This window comes from Amia ocellicauda, chromosome 12 (assembly GCF_036373705.1).
Source record: "Amia ocellicauda isolate fAmiCal2 chromosome 12, fAmiCal2.hap1, whole genome shotgun sequence".
NCBI classification, from domain to species: Eukaryota; Metazoa; Chordata; class Actinopteri; order Amiiformes; family Amiidae; genus Amia; species Amia ocellicauda.
In genome coordinates this window covers 23825806-23848042 of record NC_089861.1, presented here as the reverse complement: position 1 = coordinate 23848042, position 22237 = coordinate 23825806, and the positions used below count along the sequence as shown (strand labels likewise).

General features: G+C 44.3%; 1 long non-coding RNA gene across 2 annotated transcripts; it reads right to left on the bottom strand.

Moving 5' to 3' along the window:
* Positions 1 to 9953: 9953 nt before the first annotated feature.
* Positions 9954 to 11516, bottom strand: LOC136764114 (uncharacterized). Of its 2 annotated transcripts, XR_010821140.1 has the most exons (3): positions 11385 to 11516; positions 10622 to 10716; positions 9954 to 10543 (listed from the first exon to the last, which is right to left on the bottom strand). It is a non-coding gene; the product is annotated as an uncharacterized LOC136764114 (long non-coding RNA). The 2 variants fall into 2 exon arrangements; XR_010821139.1 differs by lacking the exon at positions 10622 to 10716.
* Between the last annotated feature and the right edge of the window lie 10721 nt (positions 11517 to 22237).

Here is a 22237-nt window from a genome sequence, read left to right as displayed (position 1 = left end):
CAATCAACATTCCCACATGGACTTACCTGGACTTGAATCTTGATTGTTTTCACCTGCACCCTTGTTTCCCTCATTACAGGAGAATGGGATTATTAGCAGCTTTTATATTATTTTAATTTATATTTCTGCTTGTTGTTTTTCATCTTAACATATATTTAAAATGTGCTCATTTTACCTGATCAATTGCATTTATGATAATGATGTATCGTGTCAAGCACCATTTGAATAATACATTGGCATGGAAATCGTTACAGCGGAATGTCCAGGAATTCATACAGGATGGGGGGGGGGGGGGAGCAAGAGCAAAATAAGGAGCGGCACAACCAGCTGGGTGTATGTAGGATTCATGTAATTAATTTGAACATTCACTGTAAATGTGATTTAGGCTACAACTCAGTGTATGTATGAACACAAATTACTCTGGAACAATGATAAATAAATCTAAACAACATGATTCAGCTAGATATAGCCTCGCTTGCAGCCCTATTATTTGAGATTTAGAGAATGCATGAAATTGTACTTTCCATTTTGTATCATCAGCAACGGCACTAATAGCCAGGGCCCATTGTCGCCTTCAGCACCTTGTGCGGCCGTTTATCACCAGCGGCCCTCGTGGCCCACCCTGCCGTGGCCCTCATAGCCATGACCCACTGTGCCATTAGCCCCCATGTGGCCCTCTCTTTCTTCCCCTCGCCTGCTGCCCCGTATAGCATCCTCTGTCTCCCTCCCCTCCTGCAGCCCTCCATGGACCTGCCATCAGCCACGGCCCTCATGTGGCCCTCAATCGCCTGCAGCCTTCGTGCGGCCCCCCATCGCCAGCAGCACTTATTGCCAGGGGCCCTTGTGCGGCCCCATCACCAACGGCACTAATTGCCAGGGGCCGTCGTAGCCTTCAGCCCTCATGCGGCCCCTTTTCTGCAGCAGCCCTCAGGGTCCTCCCTGCCCGTGGCCCTCATAGCCATGACCCACACTGCCGTTGGCCCCCATGCGGCCCTCTCTCACTTCTCCTCGCTGGCAGCACCGTTGTTCAGTTCTTCAGTTCCCCAACGACCCCCACAGCCCCCTCCTCGCAGGTGCTTGAGCAGCATAATGTCCGCTCTGGTCGTCTCGACCCATGTGATCGCGTGACATGAGACTTGTTTTCATGCTGCCCTCCTTCTCCTCCTTGCCCGTCCTCTGAGATGTCGATCTCTACAGCTTCCCTTGCAGGGCCTCTGAGCAACCGGCAGTGCGTTCCTGCAGACCCATCTAACCCTTTCCTCCAACAGGTGTTCCTCTGCCGTGCGTTGCTGCCTACCGGTCTCCTGTGATCTTCTAGGCAACCCTGTCGTGTGGGACCTCTTCGTAGCCAGCAGTGCGTTTTCTTCAGACCCATCTAAACCTTTCCTCCAACCGGTGTCCCCAGGCTGTGCGCCGCCGCCACGCTGTCTCCGTGTTTTCCTCGGCAGCCCTTTCGCCACTTTGTCCTCCTCTATTCCTCCACTCCTACATTCTTGCTAGGACCCATTTTGCCTTTAAACAAATAAAATGGACCCATCAGGATATTATTTCAAACCAACTTGCCTCATTCCCATGAATTCTCACCCTGTCACGCAACTCCGTTACTTCCAGGAGTCACGCCTATCGACACTTCGTTCAATGTAAATCGGACGCATGATAACTTGACACCAGTTAATCTAATCAATATCCATCTTCTTCCTTGGCACGCACATCAGATCACCTGATTAAGTCTCACAGAAGTCGGTCATCCGAAGCTTTGGTTCAGCGCTGAGAGCTCCAGCTCGGGAGCGCAGCTCTGTACAGCAGGGCGGTATTGGACTGCGGTGTTGGAGGTGTCGGGTACCAACCTCCGCCTGTGCATTATACCCGTTATTTTCTTGATAGTAATTCAGACTAACGTATGAAATGTTTCTAACGTAGATAATGTTTGGGTTTCGTTTGGGGAAATGAAATGCAATGGGAAATGCAATTTAGCTTTAGCAGTATATGTTTGCGCACAAATAAGTTTAAATGATATAGATATACATACACTGCTCAAAAAAATTAAGGGAACACGTAATCATCACAGTATAACACCAAGTCAATTCAACTTCAGGGACATCAATCTGTCCACTTAGGAATCCTAAGCGATTGTGAATCTATGACACCTGTTTTGGTGCAAATGAAAGTGACAACAGGTGCACTGGAGAGGCAACAGCAAGACAACCCCCAAAAAGGGAATGGTTTTGCAGGTGGTGGCCACAGACAATTGCTCTCTCCTTATCCTTCCTGACTGATTCTTCTCTAGTTTTGCATTTTGCTAGTGTCTTTGTCACTACTGGTAGCATGAGGCGGTACCTGCAGCCCATTCAGATTGCACAAGTAGTCCAGCTCCTCCAGGATGGCACATCCATACATGCCGTCGCAAGAAGGTTTGCTGTGTCTCCCAGTACAGTCTCAAGAGCATGGAGGAGATACCAAGAGACTGGCCATTACACGAGGAGAGCTGGACAGGGTCATAGAAGGGCATCAACACAGAAGCAGGACCAGTATCTGCTCCTTTGAGGAGGAACAGGAGGAGCACTGCCAGAGCCCTACACAATGACCTCCAGCGGGCTGCTGGTGTGCATGTTTCTGACCAAACTGTCAGAAACAGACTCCATGAGGGTGGCATGAGGTCCCGACATCGTCTAGTGGGGCCTGTGCTCACAGCCCAGCACCGTGCAGCTCGATTGGCATTCGCCAGAGAACACCAGAATTGGCAGGTCTGCCATTGGCGCCCCGTTCTCTTCACAGATGAGAGCAGGTTCACACTGAGCACATGTGACAGACATGAAAGAGTCTGGAGATGCCGTGGTGAACGTTATGCTGCCTGCAACATCATCCAGCATGACCAGTTTGGCGGTGGGTCAGTGATGGTCTGGGGAGGCATATCCTTGGAGGGTTGCACAGACCTCCACGTACTAGCCAACGGTACCCTGACTGCTGTTAGGTACCGGGATGAAATCCTCAGACCCATCGTCAGACCTTACGCTGGTGCAGTGGGCCCTGGGTTCCTCCAGGTGCAGGACTATGCCCGGCCTTATGTGGCCAGAGTATGTAGGCAGTTCCTGGATAATGAAGGCATTGATGCCATTGACTGGCCCTCGAGTTCCCCAGACCTGAATCCAATTGAGAACCTTTGGGACGTTATGTATCGGTGCATCTGACGCCGCCAAGTAGCACCACAGACTGCCCAGAAGCTCATTGATGCCCTGATCCAGGTCTGGGAGGAGATCTCCCAGGACACCATCCGCCATCTCATCAGACGTTGTCGGGAGTGCATACAGGCACGTGGGGGCCATACACACTACTGAGTCACATTATGAGTTGCCGTGATGAAATTCACACAAGTTGGAACAGCCTGTGATTTCAAGTGTTTTCTTTGATTTTCGGTGTGAGTTTGAATCCAGCCCTCAATCGATTGGTGATTTTGGTTTCCATTGACCATCGTTACGTCATTTTGTTCTCAACGAATTACACAATGTAACGATTTTGATCTTTAATATATTTCGTTCATCGAGATCCGAGGTGTGATTTAAGTGTTCCCTTCATTTTCTTGAGTAGTGTGTATATACACTCACCTAAAGGATTATTAGTAACACCATAATAATACTGTGTTTGACCCCCTTTCGCCTTCAGAACTGCCTTAATTCTACGTGGCATTGATTCAACAAGGTGCTGAAAGCATTCTTTAGAATGGTTGTTGGTGCCAGACGGGCCGGTCTGAGTATTTCACAATCTGCTCAGTTACTGGGATTTTCACGCACAACCATTTCTAGGGTTTACAAAGAATGGTGTGAAAAGGGAAAAACATCCAGTATGCGGCAGTCCTGTGGGCAAAAATGCCTTGTTGATGCTAGAGGTCAGAGGAGAATGGTCAGACTGATTCAAGCTGATAGAAGAGCAACTTTGACTGAAATAACCACTCGTTACAACCGAAGTATGCAGCAAAGCATTTGTGAAGCCACAACACGTACAACCTTGAGGCGGATGGGCTACAACAGCAGAAGACCCCACCGGGTACCACTCATCTCCACTACAAATAGGAAAAAGAGGCTACAATTTGCACAAGCTCACCAAAATTGGACAGTTGAAGACTGGAAAAATGTTGCCTGGTCTGATGAGTCTCGATTTCTGTTGAGACATTCAGATGGTAGAGTCAGAATTTGGCGTAAACAGAATGAGAACATGGATCCATCATGCCTTGTTACCACTGTGCAGGCTGGTGGTGGTGGTGTAATGGTGTGGGGGATGTTTTCTTGGCACACTTTAGGCCCCTTAGTGCCAATTCGGTATCGTTTAAATGCCACGGCCTACCTGAGCATTGTTTCTGACCATGTCCATCCCTTTATGACCACCATGTACCCATCCTCTGATGGCTACTTCCAGCAGGATAATGCACCATGTCACAAAGGTCGAATCATTTCAAATTGGGTTCTTGAACATGACAATGAGTTCACTGTACTAAACTGGCCCCCACAGTCACCAGATCTCAACCCAATAGAGCATCTTTGGGATGTGGTGGAACGGGAGCTTCGTGCCCTGGATGTGCATCCCACAAATCTCCATCAACTGCAAGATGCTATCCTATCAATATGGGCCAACATTTCTAAAGAATGCTTTCAGCACCTTGTTGAATCAATGCCACGTAGAATTAAGGCAGTTCTGAAGGCGAAAGGGGGTCAAACACAGTATTAGTATGGTGTTCCTAATAATCCTTTAGGTGAGTGTATAACCCAACATAATTTACATATACTTCTAAGTATTGGTCAAGGTAGGAGTGCTTTTAATTCTAAAGAATCTTTTTGAATGGCTTTTAGTCTTAAGAATAGGAGCAAATTGACGTCACTCTCAGATATTTCAGGCACTTCAAAATGATTTCTCACTTTATTAATTATTTCTTGGTAGACACCCTTATCCAGGGCGACTTACAAAGTAGATGTGCAATACAAAGTGGAAAAAATACAGTGCAGTTCAAGGCAAAAAAAAAAAAAAACACTACAGCTTCCAATTTACATAATACATTTTACAAATTCCAATTTAAACAAGTATATACAATATATGAGGTCTTATATCCTGGATTGTAAAAGCAGAGTGCAGACAAGGTGTTGGGACACAGGCAAGGGCCAAGGGAAAGGGAGCAAAGGGGAAATCAAAATAACAATACAAGTACTAGTAATACAAGGCAAGTAGTATGGTGTGAAAAGGGAAAAACATCCAGTATGCGGCAGTCCTGTGGGCAAAAATGCCTTGTTGATGCTAGAGGTCAGAGGAGAATGGGCCGACTGATTCAAGCTGATAGAAGAGCAACTTTGACTGAAATAACCACTCGTTACAACCGAGGTATGCAGCAAAGCATTTGTGAAGCCACAACATGTACAACCTTGAGGCGGATGGGCTACAACAGCAGAAGACCCCACCGGGTACCACTCATCTCCACTACAAATAGGAAAAAGAGGCTACAATTTGCACAAGCTCACCAAAATTGGACAGTTGAAGACTGGAAAAATGTTGCCTGGTCTGATGAGTCTCGATTTCTGTTGAGACATTCAGATGGTAGAGTCAGAATTTGGCGTAAACAGAATGAGAACATGGATCCATCATGCCTTGTTACCACTGTGCAGGCTGGTGGTGGTGGTGTAATGGTGTGGGGGATGTTTTCTTGGCACACTTTAGGCCCCTTAGTGCCAATTGGGTATCGTTTAAATGCCACGGCCTACCTGAGCATTGTTTCTGACCATGTCCATCCCTTTATGACCACCATGTACCCATCCTCTGATGGCTACTTCCAGCAGGATAATGCACCATGTCACAAAGGTCGAATCATTTCAAATTGGGTTCTTGAACATGACAATGAGTTCACTGTACTAAACTGGCCCCCACAGTCACCAGATCTCAACCCAATAGAGCATCTTTGGGATGTGGTGGAACGGGAGCTTCATGCCCTGGATGTGCATCCCACAAATCTCCATCAACTACAAGATGCTATCCTATCAATATGGGCCAACATTTCTAAAGAATGCTTTCAGCACCTTGTTGAATCAATGCCACGTAGAATTAAGGCAGTTCTGAAGGCGAAAGGGGGTCAAACACAGTATTAGTATGGTGTTCCTAATAATCCTTTAGGTGAGTGTATAACCCAACATAATTGACATATACTTCTAAGTATTGGTCAAGGTAGGAGTGCTTTTAATTCTAAAGAATCTTTTTGAATGGCTTTTAGTCTTAAGAATAGGAGCAAATTGACGTCACTCTCAGATATTTCAGGCACTTCAAAATGATTTCTCACTTTATTAATTATTTCTTGGTAGACACCCTTATCCAGGGCGACTTACAAAGTAGATGTGCAATACAAAGTGGAAAAAATACAGTGCAGTTCAAGGCAAAAAAAAAAAAAAAAAACACTAAAGCTTCCAATTTACATAATACATTTTACAAATTCCAATTTAAACAAGTATATACAATATATGAGGTCTTATATCCTGGATTGTAAAAGCAGATTGCAGACAAGGTGTTGGGACACAGGCAAGGGCCAAGGGAAAGGGAGCAAAGGGGAAATCAAAATAACAATACAAGTACTAGTAATACAAGGCAAGTAGTATGATAAAACATTGTAAAGTGCTATCCTACAGGAGAGTAAATTACTAAATTACAAGTACGGACTAAAAAGGTGTTTATTGAGTAAGTGCCGGAAGGCAGTCAAGGACTCTGCTGTTTTGACTTCAGTGGGAAGGTTGTTCCACCACTTAGGGGCCAGGGATGAGAAGGAGCGGCTCTGGAGGAAGGGGAGAGGTGGTAGAGTTAGTCTTCTGGCACCGGAAGACCGCAGAGGTCTGTAGGGGGATGTATGGGGAGACGAGGGACTGAAGGTAGCTTGGTGCAGTGTGGTCAAGACAGCGGTAGGTAAAGGTCAATGTCTTGAACAGAATGCGTGCCAGTATCGGGAGCCACTGGAGCAGTGTGTATGAATCGGGGAAGAGAGAATACCAGACGAGCCACAGAGTTCTGGATGAGCTGGAGCAGGCGGGTAGTAGTTGCAGGCAGGCCGGCCAGGAGGGAGTTGCAGTAGTCCAAGTGGGAGAGGACCAGTGACTGGACGAGCAGCCGAGTCGAGTAGTTGGCGAGGTAGGGACAGATTCAGCGTATGTTGCTCAGGAAGATCCGATTTGGAGAGGTTGAGCTTGAGGTGGTGCGAGTGCACCCAGGTAGATAGAGCAGACAAGCAGGAAGATATGTGAGAGGGGGTTGAGAGTATCAGAAGAGGGAAGACTGGAAGATCTGGCCATCATTTGCATAGAAGTGGTAAGGAGAAACCATGGGATGTGATGAAGGGGCCCAGGGAGCAAGTGTAGAGAGAGAGAACAGGATGGGGCCTAGGACAGAGCCTTGGGGTACACCTGTGAGGAGAGGCTGGGGGGTGGATAAGAAACCTCGCCATGTCACTTGATAGGTCTGGTCATTGAGGTAGGAGGAGAACCAGGTGAAAGCAGTCCCAGAGATTCCAAGGTCAGCGAGGCAGGAGAGGAGGATGGAGTGATCGACAGTGTTAAATGCTGCGGAGAGATCAAGGAGGATGAGGATTGAGTAGAGGGAGGCCACCCAAGCACAGCTGAAGGAATCAGTGACTGCTAGGGGAGCAGTCTCAGTGGAGTGAGCTGTGTGGAAGCCGGATTGCAGAGGATCAAGTGAGTGATGGGAAAGAAATGCAGAGAGCTGACGGTGGACCGCCCGCTTGAGAGTCTTTGAGAGGAAGAGGAGTACGGAGAAAGGGCAGTAGTTCTGAGGGGAGGTGGGGTCAAGGGTTGGTTTCTTGAGGAGTGGGATGACAGCAGCCTCATCTTGGAGGATAAGTAGGAAGCAACATCATCTGCAGAGAGAGACGAGGGAGGAGGAGGGGGAGTAGAGTTTGCGGGGGTTGACAGTGGATTCAAAGAGGAATTGGAAGCAAGACTTCTTGGCTGAGGTGAGTGAGGAGGAGATTGTGGACAGTAGAGAGCGGTAGAGCTCGAGGGCAGCTGGGAGTATGGATCTCTTCCACTTCTATTCAGCAGCATGCAGACTGGATCGAGTTGAGCGGAGAACGGAAGAGATCCAAGGCTGAGGAGGGGAGGGACAGACAGGACGAGACGCAAGAGGACAGAGAGTCAAGGGAGTAGGTGAGGGAGATTAACAAAGAGGAGGTAGCACAGTTGACAGACAGATGGGAAGAACAGTCAATGGAAGGCAAGAGTGAGAGCAGTGGAAGCAAGGGTGGAGACGGAGACGGAGCCGAGATTATGGCAGAAGTTGACAGAGGGAGTGGAGAGAAAGGGAGAAGGAGATTAAGTGGTGGTCCGAGATGTTCATGGGTGTCACAGAGAGTTTTGAAGGGGAGCACCCTCTAGAGAAGATGGTATAGCTGGCAGCTTGCCCTGTGAGTGGGGGGGAGACGTGGAGAGAGAGAGAGAAAGAGAAGTTAAAGGAGAGCGAGGAAGAAATCCGGTAGAGTGGGAAGAGTTGGAGAGGTGGATGTTGAAGTCTCCCAGGTGGATGGTAGGTGAGGAAGAAAGTCAAGTTCCTCCAGGAAGGAGGAGAGTAGACCGGGAGGACGGTAGAGAACTAGAAGGAAGAGATGAGAGGGAGAGGTGAGTTCAAAGCGGTTAGTCGTGATAGAGGAGAGAAGGGGGGGGGATGACAAAGAAGAGGAGAGAAGAGCAGAGCAGGAGCCCTGTTCCTCCTCTCCGCCCGGTAAGACGAGGGGAGTGGGACAGGACAAAGACATAGGATAGGATAGCGGGGGTGGTTGAGTTCTCTGGGGATATCCAAGTCTCAGTGAGAGCGAGGAAATCCAGAGAATGGTGGGAGGCAAAAGCAGAGATGAAGTCAGCCTTGTTGCAAGCGGAGTGGGAGTTCCACAGGCCTCCAGAGAGGGGAATAGAGGAGAGGAGGCACGGAGATGGTTTTTGGGATTAGGGAAGCAATGGTGTGCAGGTGCACGCGGAGAGGAAGGCAAGAGCAGGACTAGAATTGGAGAGATGGTCAAATCGGCATCTCCTCAGTCTTCTCCTCGCTGGAGTCCCTGCCCTTTGTAAGCATAGCCCTTCGGAAGGGGGGCACTGAGGCTGTTAAATAGCCAACCTATAACTAATTAGTGGAGAGCACACCTGAATTTGCATTGGATTAAACTGCTCTGTCCAGATCCAGCAAAGTCACACCCTAGTACAGCATCAGCTTAAGTGCTTGGAATGTTAAACTCTATGTAACTGCCCGTTCTGATTGCAGAAAAGGCAAAGCTAAGCGCACAACACTGTACAGTCTCTCTACAATAGTTTATGCAGAAATTGCATCAATATATAGTTCAAACTGCGCTAAGACAGTAACTAACAAACAGTAGCTGCCCTTACGAATATAGGTGCAGTAAAAATACATTTAAATAAAGTAAACAACGTAAACCAGTACTTGGCAGAGCTCGGTCGTTACATCTGTGTCCGCCTGCTGGGGAGAATGAGTCAACACAAGTGCAAAACAAGGAGAGCACGCAAATCCTCATGTCTATATGGAGACGTCATATTTTCCTCCTCAGTACATAGCTTTTTGACAGACATTTAAGGTCTGCCTTTTCCCCTTTTGACTGCTAACGGTAAAATTCCTGTCAGTGTTCCGAGTTGTCAATTTTGGTGGTATTTTTGGACACAATTGTGGTATTTCACTACAAATCTATTTTACTTGTTTTGCATGGGTGCAATGCATGGATCCTTTTGACTATTTGGACTCAACTTCCAAAAGCAATTTGCTGTGCTTTTACCAAGGTTTGTTTTAGTTTGGTTTCATGAAAGTCTGTACCTTTGGACCATAAGTAAAGTCTTTCAATAATTTTCTGTGTGGCACTGGTCTGGCCAGTTCTACAAGGTCATGTACAGGACCTGGAAGAGCAGACCCCACATCAGTATCCGTTAAGATTCTATTAAAAACTTTAATTCAGAGGCACAATCTCCCATCGCTAGCTGCAATGCAGGAACATTTCTTGTTCTTAAAATCAATGCAGCTAAACACATTTGAAAAAATTTAAACCAAGGTCTTTACACTGGGAAGTCTTTCCCCACTGAAGCAGCTCCTGGACAAGTCTCTTCTGCAGAGAGTCCACATCAAGACCCTTTTGTTTTGCAGCTTCCAATGCAATGTGGAGGGGTTTGCAAAGACCTAGAAACAATACAATTACATTTTTGTACAACATGAAAATGAATAAAATTATACATACTGTATATATAAATATGCAAGGCTGTATTCACATGGACATTTCATAAGCCTAATGCATTTCAATACTATGCAGATAAAAATAAATAAATCCATTAGAAGCTGCAACACACTGTGTACCAACAGTTCTCTGCTGGTTGACAGTACAAGGCATCTGTAGTCATCCACCCAGTGACATTGTTCTATCCAGCCCTTTTGTACAAGTTCCTCAGCTGGCCTCAGACTGGTGTACTCCTTCTCTGCCCTTGGGTTGGCCAAACGTCCAGCCTCTTGTAGCCCATCATGGTATCTACAATACACAACACAAAACACTTGTTTGAAAATTTCTATATATACTAGCCTTAATCTTACTGCACATTAAACATACCTGTAATACTCCATAACAGGTATGCACAGTAATAGTAGATCATCCAGTCGGCAGTTGGCATACCCATTCAGAAACTGATTTCACAATGAGAAAATCTGAAATAGTAAGTATACATTCATCTAGCCATCAGGTAAGGCTGCAAATCAACTAGCAATATTAAATGTCAAACCAAAAGTCCTGACAGCAGTGCTCTCACCATTTACCATTCAGCTAAATTTGAATCACTGTCCTCATGGAAGAACCGCCTTGACTGTCACAAGCTATAGGGTGAATTAACCGTGACACGAGACTACGCCACCTTGTTAGAGTCAAGGAACTCGCCACACCCTCCCCGCACAGAGCCCTCGGTTCTTGGCACACCAACACAGGACAACCAGGTAAGTATGGTTCCATTTATTTTTACAATACAGACAGGACAAAATTTGATACAGGCAAATAACACTATCCTCAGGGCAAGAAGTCCGAGGTAATAAATGTCATTAACACAAACTAAAACCGCCTTTATAAAAATGTGGAACCAAACTAAAACCCAATATAATTAAAAAAATATAGTATTTTTAAACCAAGATCTGGGGCTATCAATCTCGCACGTGTTCCTGAACAAATTAGTGGTTCCAGAGTGCGAATTATACAATGACAAATGGGTAGGTCAGCAAAAATTGTGAGAGCAGGGGAGGGCGACAGTCAAAAACTCTTTATCCTAGAAAGAGCAAAACGCAGTTCACTTATCTAGTCACAGTCTCGATCCCTGCAGCCCCTTTACCGTAGGGTACCCCTACACCACCGCGGCTCCCTTCAGTTCCGATCAATCCCATCTGCAGGCTCGGCTCAAACAGCGTCCTGCTGCGCCAAGGAAGTCTCCTCTCCTCTCCTCTCCTCTCCTCTCCTCTCCTCTCCTCTCCTCTCCTCTCCTCTCCTCTCCTCTCCTCTCCTCTCCTCTCCTCTCCTCTCCTCTCCTCTCCTCTCCTCTCCTCTCCTCTCCTCTCTACAAGATCCTTTCTACCTCTGCTCCTTTCTGCCTGTTGTCCTGTTCCAACGAACAAGGCCCGGCTTATATTGCCACAGAGAATAGGCAACAGGTGAGCGCAATCTGGGAAGCAATTCTGGGGCAATCAGTGACAGGTTTGTGTCTCAAACAGCACAACCCAATAATCCTCCACACAATTAAATGCCACCACTACAAACATAAGTGATAATATTTTACAAAATTAAAGATAACAATAAGAACACAATAATAATGTGAAAGAAAAACACGTGAAAGAAAAGTGCAAACAAATAAGAAATAAAATAATAATAGTGTGTTAGGTTCCACCGAGTCACCGTCTGTGACATGACCACATCTGACCACATGCGATCCAATTTTCTTTCATGTAATTGGCTGATTTAGGGTGGACATTCTTGTAGTGAGATGGAAAAAACCTCCTGAAACTGTGACTGCTGCAGGGAAAATGGAAATCACTGAACACCTGTCACATTCATTCAATTACCTTTTAGGATAAACATTCACACAACATATTATTGTTGGATGTCAACTTTAGGATGTAATTAGTGGTAGTCTACTGCTGGTAAAAAATATTGGTTCAAAAGCATGTACAAACTTACTGTTGTGCAGTGCTTCAACTGATACTGATACGGCCATTACTTTATCCAGCTCCTCCTTCAAACACGGCCCACTTATCTCTGAATCTTTCTTCTATTCTTCTCTGAACTGTCTAAACAGTTATGATACAAACGGACAGTGCATGTCATTACTTGTAGTTGAAAAAACTTCAGAGCATTTGAATTTCAAAACTGTTTTCAGGCAGCCTGAACAACAAACCCCTTAACACCAGACATGTTGGGCACAATGCAGGCACTCTTATCCTTAAATGTGATGTTTTAAACGAGATGTGCTTTTCCAAACAAACTCTCAAAACTTGTCACACTATGCATTACCTGTGTTACATGGAACCAGCAGAGCAGAATGCTTGATTCTGAAAATAAGAAGACTTATTTTACTGATTTTATTAGTTTCTGGTCCTTATCCAACATGAAGGCCCTGAAAGAATTGATACATTATGATACATTATTCTGCTTATTTTACTTCTTTACAATAATTAGTAACTTGGAAAGCAGTCACTGGGGTTTCATAAGCATCATACTCTGAAATAATATATTGATCGATCTCTCGATTTAAAACATTTAAAAGGGACAATCAGCAACTGCAGTAATATTATGCTTATTTTGGTGAAAAATGCACCTTGGATGGAATGAAGGATTCCTGTCAGCAAATGCCTGCAGTGCTTGCTCTAACACATGGGTTGTCTCTATGCTTAATATAATGTAACCTATAGGAAATCCATGTCCATGTTGTTACGGCAGTTTTGCTACATACTGTGGAAAGAAAAATATGTTTTATTCATTAGTAACGAGAATAGTCAAGGTTGATAGAAATACCGGTTAACTAAATTGGTCTAAGTTGAAAGTTTTGAAATGCAATACTGTTGCACATTGATTTATTATCTGTAAACATTACTAGATTGCTAACGTGACACTGTAGGCATACTGATCACAATATCACCCACATTCCACTACAAAAACATGACCTAATAAAATGAGGTGGTGTAAAAAGTGGACTGAATTCAGGTTGTGATACAAACAGATTTAACCCTGCTGTGGTACCATGGGGTCTCTGTGACCCCACCCCAATTGATAAAAATAAAAAGGCAGCACTGTGAAGTATTGGTTAGGGCTCTGGACTCATAACTGGAAGGTTGTGGGTTCAAATCCTGGGTGGGGCAGTACTGTTGTACCCTTGAGCAAGATTGCTCCAGTAAAATGTCCCACTGTATAAATGGATACAAATGTAAGTCACTCTGGATAAAAGTGTCAGCTAAATGACAAGAATAATAATTGTACTGTCAATGTAACTTTTTCATGGTACCGGAGTAGGGTTAAACTGATTTCACACCAAGTCAGACAGAGATGTGAAAACTGGCCTGAACACAGATTTCATTACAACTGATGTCAAAACTGATCTGTACAGATTTGATTTTGACAGACACACGACTAGATAAATAGTATAGCTTAATAATAATTACAGTAATACAATAACGCATATTTACATTGAAACCAACCAGACTCAATACATTTGTTATTTTACCATGTGCTTATTGTAAAGAGCTGAGTTGTCTAACGACATTAGCTAGCAGACGTTGGCTTTTGAACTGACTGTGGGCGACAAAATGTAAAATACTGTACAGAGAGGATTATATTAGATGTATTATATCCAGTCACTCCCTGGTTTGTCTGTATTTTCTGATCATTGTCATTGCGTTATATTATATCCAGTCACTGTCTCGTTTGTCTATATTTTCTGATAATTATATTTTCTTTAGTTTTGGTTCGTTTTCATGCCTTTTGCGTGGGGGATTGTGCTGCTGCTGAACCTGGAGTCTCCCGCTTGCTGGGACGTTCAAATGTCAGTGACGTCAGTGACAGGAGGGCTGGGCAGAGGGGCCGGGATGCGCAAAGGGCTGCAGAGGAGAGAGTGGTTCAACGTGTTTTACACCTGGAACCAGAAAAGTGGGTGTGCTGGGGAGAGACAGACAGACAGACCTATACAACACAATCATTTACATATTCCATTCAAATAAACATATACATATAAACATATTTATTCGAATACTTAGGAAGACCTGATATTTCTTTTATTGTATTTAAATTTCTGACAAGATCTCAGGTCTTTCAGTGAATTAAGCTTTTATCATTCATTTGTATATATTATGATTATTGTTATTATTGATAATAATAATAATAAAAATAATAATAATAATAATATGATGATGATGATTGTTTACTTGAAGACTGCGCAGCATTTAGCTCCTAAGCTAAATATGTATTCAAAGCTATAGGCTAAATTTAATTTGCGAGTCTGAAATTTAAGAAATAACTGCAATAATTATTCCAAAGCCAAATATTGATTTTGTGAGTTCCAGATGTAAGATTTAATTTACATATCTATTTATTGGCTAAATATGTATATACCCAGATCTAAACAGCAAGCATTTATTTTTCAAATTATTTAGCATTCATTTAAACTATATATAAACATCGTAATTGTAATACATGTGGGGGAAAATGCTTAATTCTTTTTAAAACCAGAAGAAGAAAAAAAAGTTAAATTTGTTAAACAAAAAAAACAAAAAATGTTTGCGTGTATTTTCAAATTCGTTCGGCGAGAGCCTCTAAGACATGTTGGAGACCCCTGGCCTAAATAATCAAAGCAACACACAAGCACGCCCCAGTCGTTAAATTACAATTGCAATTACAGCACAAATTAGCCCTGAAAGAGCATTATAAGTGTCGTGCTATTTTTTCACAGTTATTGTTATTAATATGTATCTATTAGAGGGCGCCTGTATCCAGGGCGAACCAAAGTCTACAGGAGAAGTATTTTACGGCTACAGGAGTGTAGTTACACAATCATTACAGAATACAATGAGCACACATCCTAGTTCAATGAGCTAATACAGGCAGACAATGCCGTTTAGTCGCTGGTATGTGCTCAAGGGAGGGGAAGGCATAGCAGCCATTGCAGTAACACAACATAAGTGCTAACAGTACATGCGTAGCCTACACTGGAGCACAGGGAGGCGAAGTTAAACAATGCAAATTAGCGAGAGGGCCGCACAGCACTGTGTGAACCGGTCTGTCTGGAGGCAGCGCCGGCGGGGCGTTCTTGCTGCTTAATCACTATATAGTGCCTTTCCCTTCAGACTGGCCTCTGCATATGGAGTGATGATGCAGGTATAGCAGTAGACCCCCACATGAATGAAAACCACACTTCCTCGCCATTCAGGCAAATGTTCATTTAGACCCTTATAGTGCAGAGCATCCCAGCGCCCGCTGGTGTTTATTTTCATTGTGTTTGAACGACAACCATAAGACAATGATTTGATTTGCGCCCATATTTGCAGATTTGTTCCAACGGCTCACATGCAATGATACGTGATGCATTTTTAAGGGGGTGGTGGCTTTGGGATTCACTCCAATCTCCCAAACTTAAGCAGCTCGCCCACACCTACACTCCCCAGAGCGACACTCGACACCGAGTTATATACACAGCAGCACATTGCACGGAAAATGCACGTACACGACATAAATCCCAGTATCCCAGCACAGGTTGCGGTGTGAGTTTTACACAATCTCGAAACTATTCCCCTTCGCTCGCATGGGTTTACTGTGAAATAGAGTCGCTAAAGTGCAATATTATAACGAGTATTATTACTATAGATGTAAATGCATGGTGATATGGTGTGAGTTAAGGCATATGTTGTATATACAAGTCAAAAGTTGTTCGGCGTGTTTGTGTTTGTAGAGTTTTCTTGCTTCTCAAAGCAGTCGCGCTGGTTCCGCGCATGCGCACTGCGCTGGGCAGAGGGCGTGGCTGCGGCTCCGCTCACAGTTAATGGAGAAGATCTGCGCAGGCGGCGGCTCGAAGCGCACCAGCACAGCTGCAGCCCGCAGCGCACAGCCGCGTCCGCAACCAGCCCGCAACTTGCAAGTAAGTATCATTTTAATGTACTTTTTTGCTGTCAGATAGGCTTCGTAAAACACCCCTCCCGTGCTCGTGAAGATGGGAGTTAAAATAAAAAAGCCCCACTACTGTCCTGCTTTCAGCGGCTTGTGCAATATGTGTGCAGCAGAAACGCAACAAGGGAAAAAGCCCGCAGCGCTTTGTGTTGCACTGTGAGCTTCAGACAGGGTGAGCAGGCGAGCGACCCCCAGGTGCCCGGCCCGGCCCGGCCCCACAGACCCTAAAAGCTCCTAATAGCGGCGCTTTTACAGCTCAGCCCCGCACGCTGGCGCTGACAGACGCGTCTGCGCAGTGGAGCTGCAGCAGCGGGATTATTGTGCGCCGTGCAGAGCTGCGTGCGAGCCGGTCCGGCTTCCGCAATAAAACAAGGCATCGTGTTCATAACAGCATTAGGATTCATAAGTTACAGTGATTGTGCGAAGTTCAGTACAGCAGCAGTGGACTCGGCCGAGATCCGGATCCAGTGAAGGATCCTCATGTGGAGGCGCGGAGTGTCTGTTTCTGTTGCGCTGATGGGTTTATTTGCGCAGTTTTGCATTTTTGTGAAGTCGAAAGCGGGACTTCCGTGTTGGGTGGCAGCTCCCCGGGGGAAGGTGTGCCCGGGCGGGGCGGGACACGGATATTTGAGTGGAGGAGATGGGGTGATGAGAGAGAGAGAGAGAGAGAGAGAGAGAGAGAGAGAGACGGAAATCAACAGAGAGGTTTGTGTCTGAGAGAGAGATCATTAAAGTGCAAGAGCAGGATCCACCCAAAAGCTGTAATGTAACAATGTCGAGATGTGTACTTCACATTCAGAGTCCCAAAAAGCTATTGCACATAATAATAATTATTATTATCATCATTACTATTAGACCGTCGTGGGTGAATTACATTGCAGTGCTGTTGCTCCTTATCGCTGCAGGGACTTGCGTCTCTTATAGGGCTGCAGCGATTAGTCGACTTAATAAATACGTCGACTTGTGTTTCAGCCGTGGAATAGTCTTTTAGCCACGTTGCCTCTATCTTATCTTATTAATATCCTTGATCTGAGCACTTTCGCCTAATATCTTCGGCATGTATTCATTGCAAACAGCAGTAGGTGGCAGTAATGCATCACTTGGTGTGTCATCCACCTGTATGCAGCCAGCCTACTGCGCGAAACAAAGCTCCTGCGAAAGCATCGAAACTGGGGGAGTATTTATGAGAGAGATTGATATAACCGCTTTGTGGACGGTGTAAATCAGAAATAGCTGAAACGAAACGCATGGTAAGTTTTTGCAACGTTTGCTATAATAGGGCAACTGTGGTGTTAATTATGAAATTAAAGCTTTTCTCTCATGCCAGTCTATGCAAAAGTCTATATCCAAAATTAGACTCGGGTTTACGTGTAAAGTCATGTTTAAGGGATATTGCGCATACGTGTACCGCGATGGGGGACACATGGATTAAGTGCATGTTTCAGGCGTGTCAAATTCTGTGTAGAATTTGGGATGTAGACTTCTCTGGGCGCTATGGAGGACACAGGACTGAGCATTTAACCACTTCAATACCATGATGTACACACATGTCAAATGAAAACCCTCAGTACCATGTCGTTTCATGTCATTCCCAAAGCCAGTGTTGATCCTTTTAGAATGGGAATTGAAAGCCGGGACGACGATCATGCTATGTTTTTATCCAATCGCATGTTGTTTAGAGCCTCCTTGTACCTGTCCAGAAGTCTTCAGTCTATTGCAGCAATCCATTCACCTTTTACAAGTATATACACATACTGTTTTATATTATAATTGCTAGTTTTATCATTAGTTGTACTTGTTTAGTTATAGTTTGTGTCGTTTTTAGCAAGCTCTCTTGAAGTGTGTCACAAGATCCTTTGCTTCTTTGATCAATGTTTTCACATCCTTTAGTACATCTTTGTCATCCAATGTTTCAAACGCATTTTTCAATACTAGATTGAGATTGTGTGCTGTACAAGAAAGTTTTGTTATTAAGACACAAGCACAATCCAAATGACATGTGGCAGTTTGTCTTTAACAGTGTTTTTCACAACTTCATAAACCTTGCTGGCATGTTGTGAAATTGTCCTGGAGCATGGCATCACGTCTTCTGTGGACACTTTTCCATACTTCCCCAAGTTCAATGAAATTCTGCACCAGACATAAGAGACCATGTCCATCTGCAACGTTAAATGGTCTCAGATCTTTCGCTCACATTTTTTAAATCAGGTCTGCTACATCAGACTTGACCGTTTTTGGAAGAGCGCATTTCCCCACTTTTGCGAATTATGTAATTTGCATTTGTTGCTGTGATGATTCTAGAAACTGGCACGTGTGTCTTTTAAGTCCACTTGTTCCTGTAGTGGACTTTAATTTTAGCAGAACATTGCACTGTTCCATACAGTGCTTTTGTCATTTATAGTATTATATGTGACCCTTTCACTTTAAGGATAATAAGCTTCTGAATGGTATCTTTCAGTCCTTCCATTTCTTGACCGTTTTAGTTTTGAATTATACTGCATTATACATAACAATCTCAGTGCAATAACTACCAAAACTGCCATAACTACCAAAACTGTCAAATAAAATGAGACGGCTATAGTTGTGGGAGGGCCAAAACATCAGCAATTGGGGTAGAGTGTGTCAATTTAAATATGCATGTCATTGACATGATAAATATAGTGTCTGTCTTGGTAAAAAACAAAAATAATGACACTGCATTTCATTGGTTTAATGTTATATAGTCTTTTATGATTGGTTCACATTCCAAAATGGAAATTGTAACCATTTCTGCCCGCTCCCGTAAATTTAAATCCTGCTCCCACTGTTCCTGAGATTTTAGTTTTTAATATAAATTCCAGGTCTCATTAGTTCCCGTGAGTTTCTTTCCTGTCCCATCCCATGCAGCAAAAATAAACGCACAACTATTCCAATACCCATCATAATGTCACTCTCTAAAGCAGGAGAGACAGTCCGGTACAGCAGGGTCTCCAGCGCTGGTGACTCATCCCTCTAACAGACATGCCTCGTAGCTTAAGACACACCACACCTTTCGGACACCACTACCTCACCCGGAGTAATCCCTTAATTGAGCTTGAGCACAGGCTCTGACTCGGTAATCTGGAGTGGGCCATCTTTCTTTTATTATTATTATTATTTTTGTCATTTAGCTGACGCTCTTATCCGGGGCAACTTTATACCCATTTATACAGCTGGTCATTTTACTGGAGCAATCTAAGTGAAGAACCAGGGGTACAACAGCACTGCACTCATGTAAGGGCCTCCCACACCTACTCCAGTTTGGTTTGGATGCGGTTTGTTTCACACCAGGAAAATGTAATCGAACTTGAATTACTTTGTTAATATCAATAATACTTTTATTATTAACAATTGTACTACTGCTCGTATTAATACTGTAATAATACATTTAGAGTATTTTGCGTGCGGTTTTACTGAACCCTTTCTTTATTTGGAGTTTTTATTATATAACCGCAGAAGAAACGGCATGTACTGCATTGTTGGGTAGGCTAGTAGGCCTAGTTTCCACAGTGTTCACTGCGTGTCCTGGTTCGATTCCATGGGAACCCGAATGCGTTTGCTTTCACGTTACAAAGATAATTAAATAATAAATTGGGGGAGCAATGTCGCTAATTTACTGAGTTCACTTTCGAGTGGTCTTCGTTCGTTTGGTTTAATGTGCAGCGTGGCGGTTTCTTTCACGTATATAGATACGAACTGAACTGCACTTGAATCCACATCAAGATGTACGAAAGGTCATTAAATGAAGAGGCCGGGGGAAGGGTGTCTCTTATTGTATAGAAGATGTCAACTCGTGCAGTTTGAGCGAGAGGACTGGGAAGTGAAGCTGAGTACTTCTGGCTGACGTCCCTTATGCAATAAGAGACCCCCTTCACACGACATTCACTTACTATAAATCACACAAGTAAGGATTACACTGTTGTACTGTACTGTATATAGAGCCCAGACTGGGGCCAGCGCTGTGAGGACTATAGTATAGTATAGGGGCCAGACTGGAGCCAGCGCTGTGGGGACTATAGTATAGTATAGGGGCCAGACTGGAGCCAGCGCTGTGAGGACTATAGTATAGTATAGGGGCCAGACTGGAGCCAGCGCTGTGGGGACTATAGTATAGTATAGGGGCCCAGACTGGAGCCAGTGCTGTGGGGACTATAGTATAGTATAGGGTCCAGACTGGAGCCAGCGCTGTGGGGACTATAGTATAGTATAGGGGCCAGACTGGAGCCAGCGCTGTGGGGACTATAGTATAGTATAGGGGCCAGACTGGAGCCAGCGCTGTGGGGACTATAGTATAGTATAGGGGCCAGACTGGAGCCAGTGCTGTGGGGACTATAGTATAGTATAGGGGCCAGACTGGAGCCAGCGCTGTGAGGACTATAGTATAGTATAGTATAGTGCTGTGGGGACTATAGTATAGTATAGTATAGTATAGGCCCCAGACTGGAGCTCTGAGTTGATGTTTTATGGCTTGACAGTGCAGCTGCAGTAGCCCAGCTTTGATCAATACAGTTGGTGATGTAATTTCAGAGGGGGTGATAGGTTCCCTCTGGGGAGTCTGTGTTCTCGAAGCTTTGAAGTAAAAATGTCCTGCTGGGATTGGCACAGTAAAAATAACTTTCTCCTCACAATCTACCTGCCTCTCCCTGTCGCTCTCTTTGTGTATTTCTTTCTCCCTCTGTTTACCTCTACCCCCCCATTCAAATGTGAATTCAAATTCTAAATTTCCTTGATTTGCATGACAGGAATGCTCCAATTTTGCCAAAGATGTTAAAACAACAACAACAGTGTACAGCTACAACCCTGAGAATGGAGAATGGAACATTGTTTTAACTTTATTTTATTTAAGTAATTAGGAAATATAGAAATCAATAAATACTCTTTCTCTCTCGTGCTTTGGTCTGCAATTATGCCTAGGTGCTGCCAGTGAGAGAGAGAGGTGTGTGTATGTGTGTGTGTCTAGTTCTTGTCTAAACTTTCACCATTATTAGTATCATTATTATTGGTATTGTCATTGAGAGAGAGCTATGACCTAATCCGTTCCCTCACTCCCGACCCCCTTCTTTAAATGCACGTGTGGGAGAGGGGTACGGGCAGGAGCCGAACATGCTCAATAGGACGCCCTTCGCCTCCCCATCCAAGCCTGGCTGCGCGTGGTCGGTCTCCCAGGGAAGAGTGTGGGATCAGCTGGACACTTTATACCTCTGTCCTTGTTCTGTATGAAGAATGTCTTTGAAATATATCTGCTCACTTACACCATGTGATTAGATAGCTGCCTTATTCATCCATCAATTGAAAGCGATTTTTTTTTTTTCTACTGCTTGCTACTTGTTTTAGCTGCTGTAAAAACTGAAAAATGTCTCTGGTGACAACTGCTTTAATTTGCCCTGTGAATGAAGGAATTAATGAATAACTGAATAATTTTGTGTCGGGTCGGGGGGGGGGGGGGGAGGTTGGGGAACATTAGTGGCTTCGGGAGGGAGAGAGAGCAAGAACAAGGAACCAAATTGAGAGAGAAAGAGAAGCGATAAATAAACAAAGCTTTTGACTGTTCTAAATATTTACCCTATTTGCTTTCAAAGGGGCAAAGCAACTGCCACCAGACTGCACTGCACACCTCGATAAAGTCAACAGGACAGCCCTGTGCACCGTGTGAGTCACGATGGGCCATTTCACCAGCCCTGAGAGAGAGAGGGAGAGGGAGTGTCTAGACTTTCACCGTTATTAGTATCATTATTATTGGTGTGTACATACAGTAGTCCGATTTCCATCAAGCCTGTTTTTTTTCTTGCGATTAAAAGTCCTGTCAAATAAAAAAAACTTATGACAGACTTGATGGAAACCACACGTCTATTGAATTTTGGAAACATCAACCAAAAGTTTTTACGTTTGACAGAGGTGGCTTTGTCATACATTGATCAAATGCCAGTGGAAAGGGGTTTTACTGATTACTATTGCTGTGTCAAATAAGCTTGTGGTCATGTGTTCTACAACAAAGTGCTTTTGCATGAAAAGATGTCAATTTAA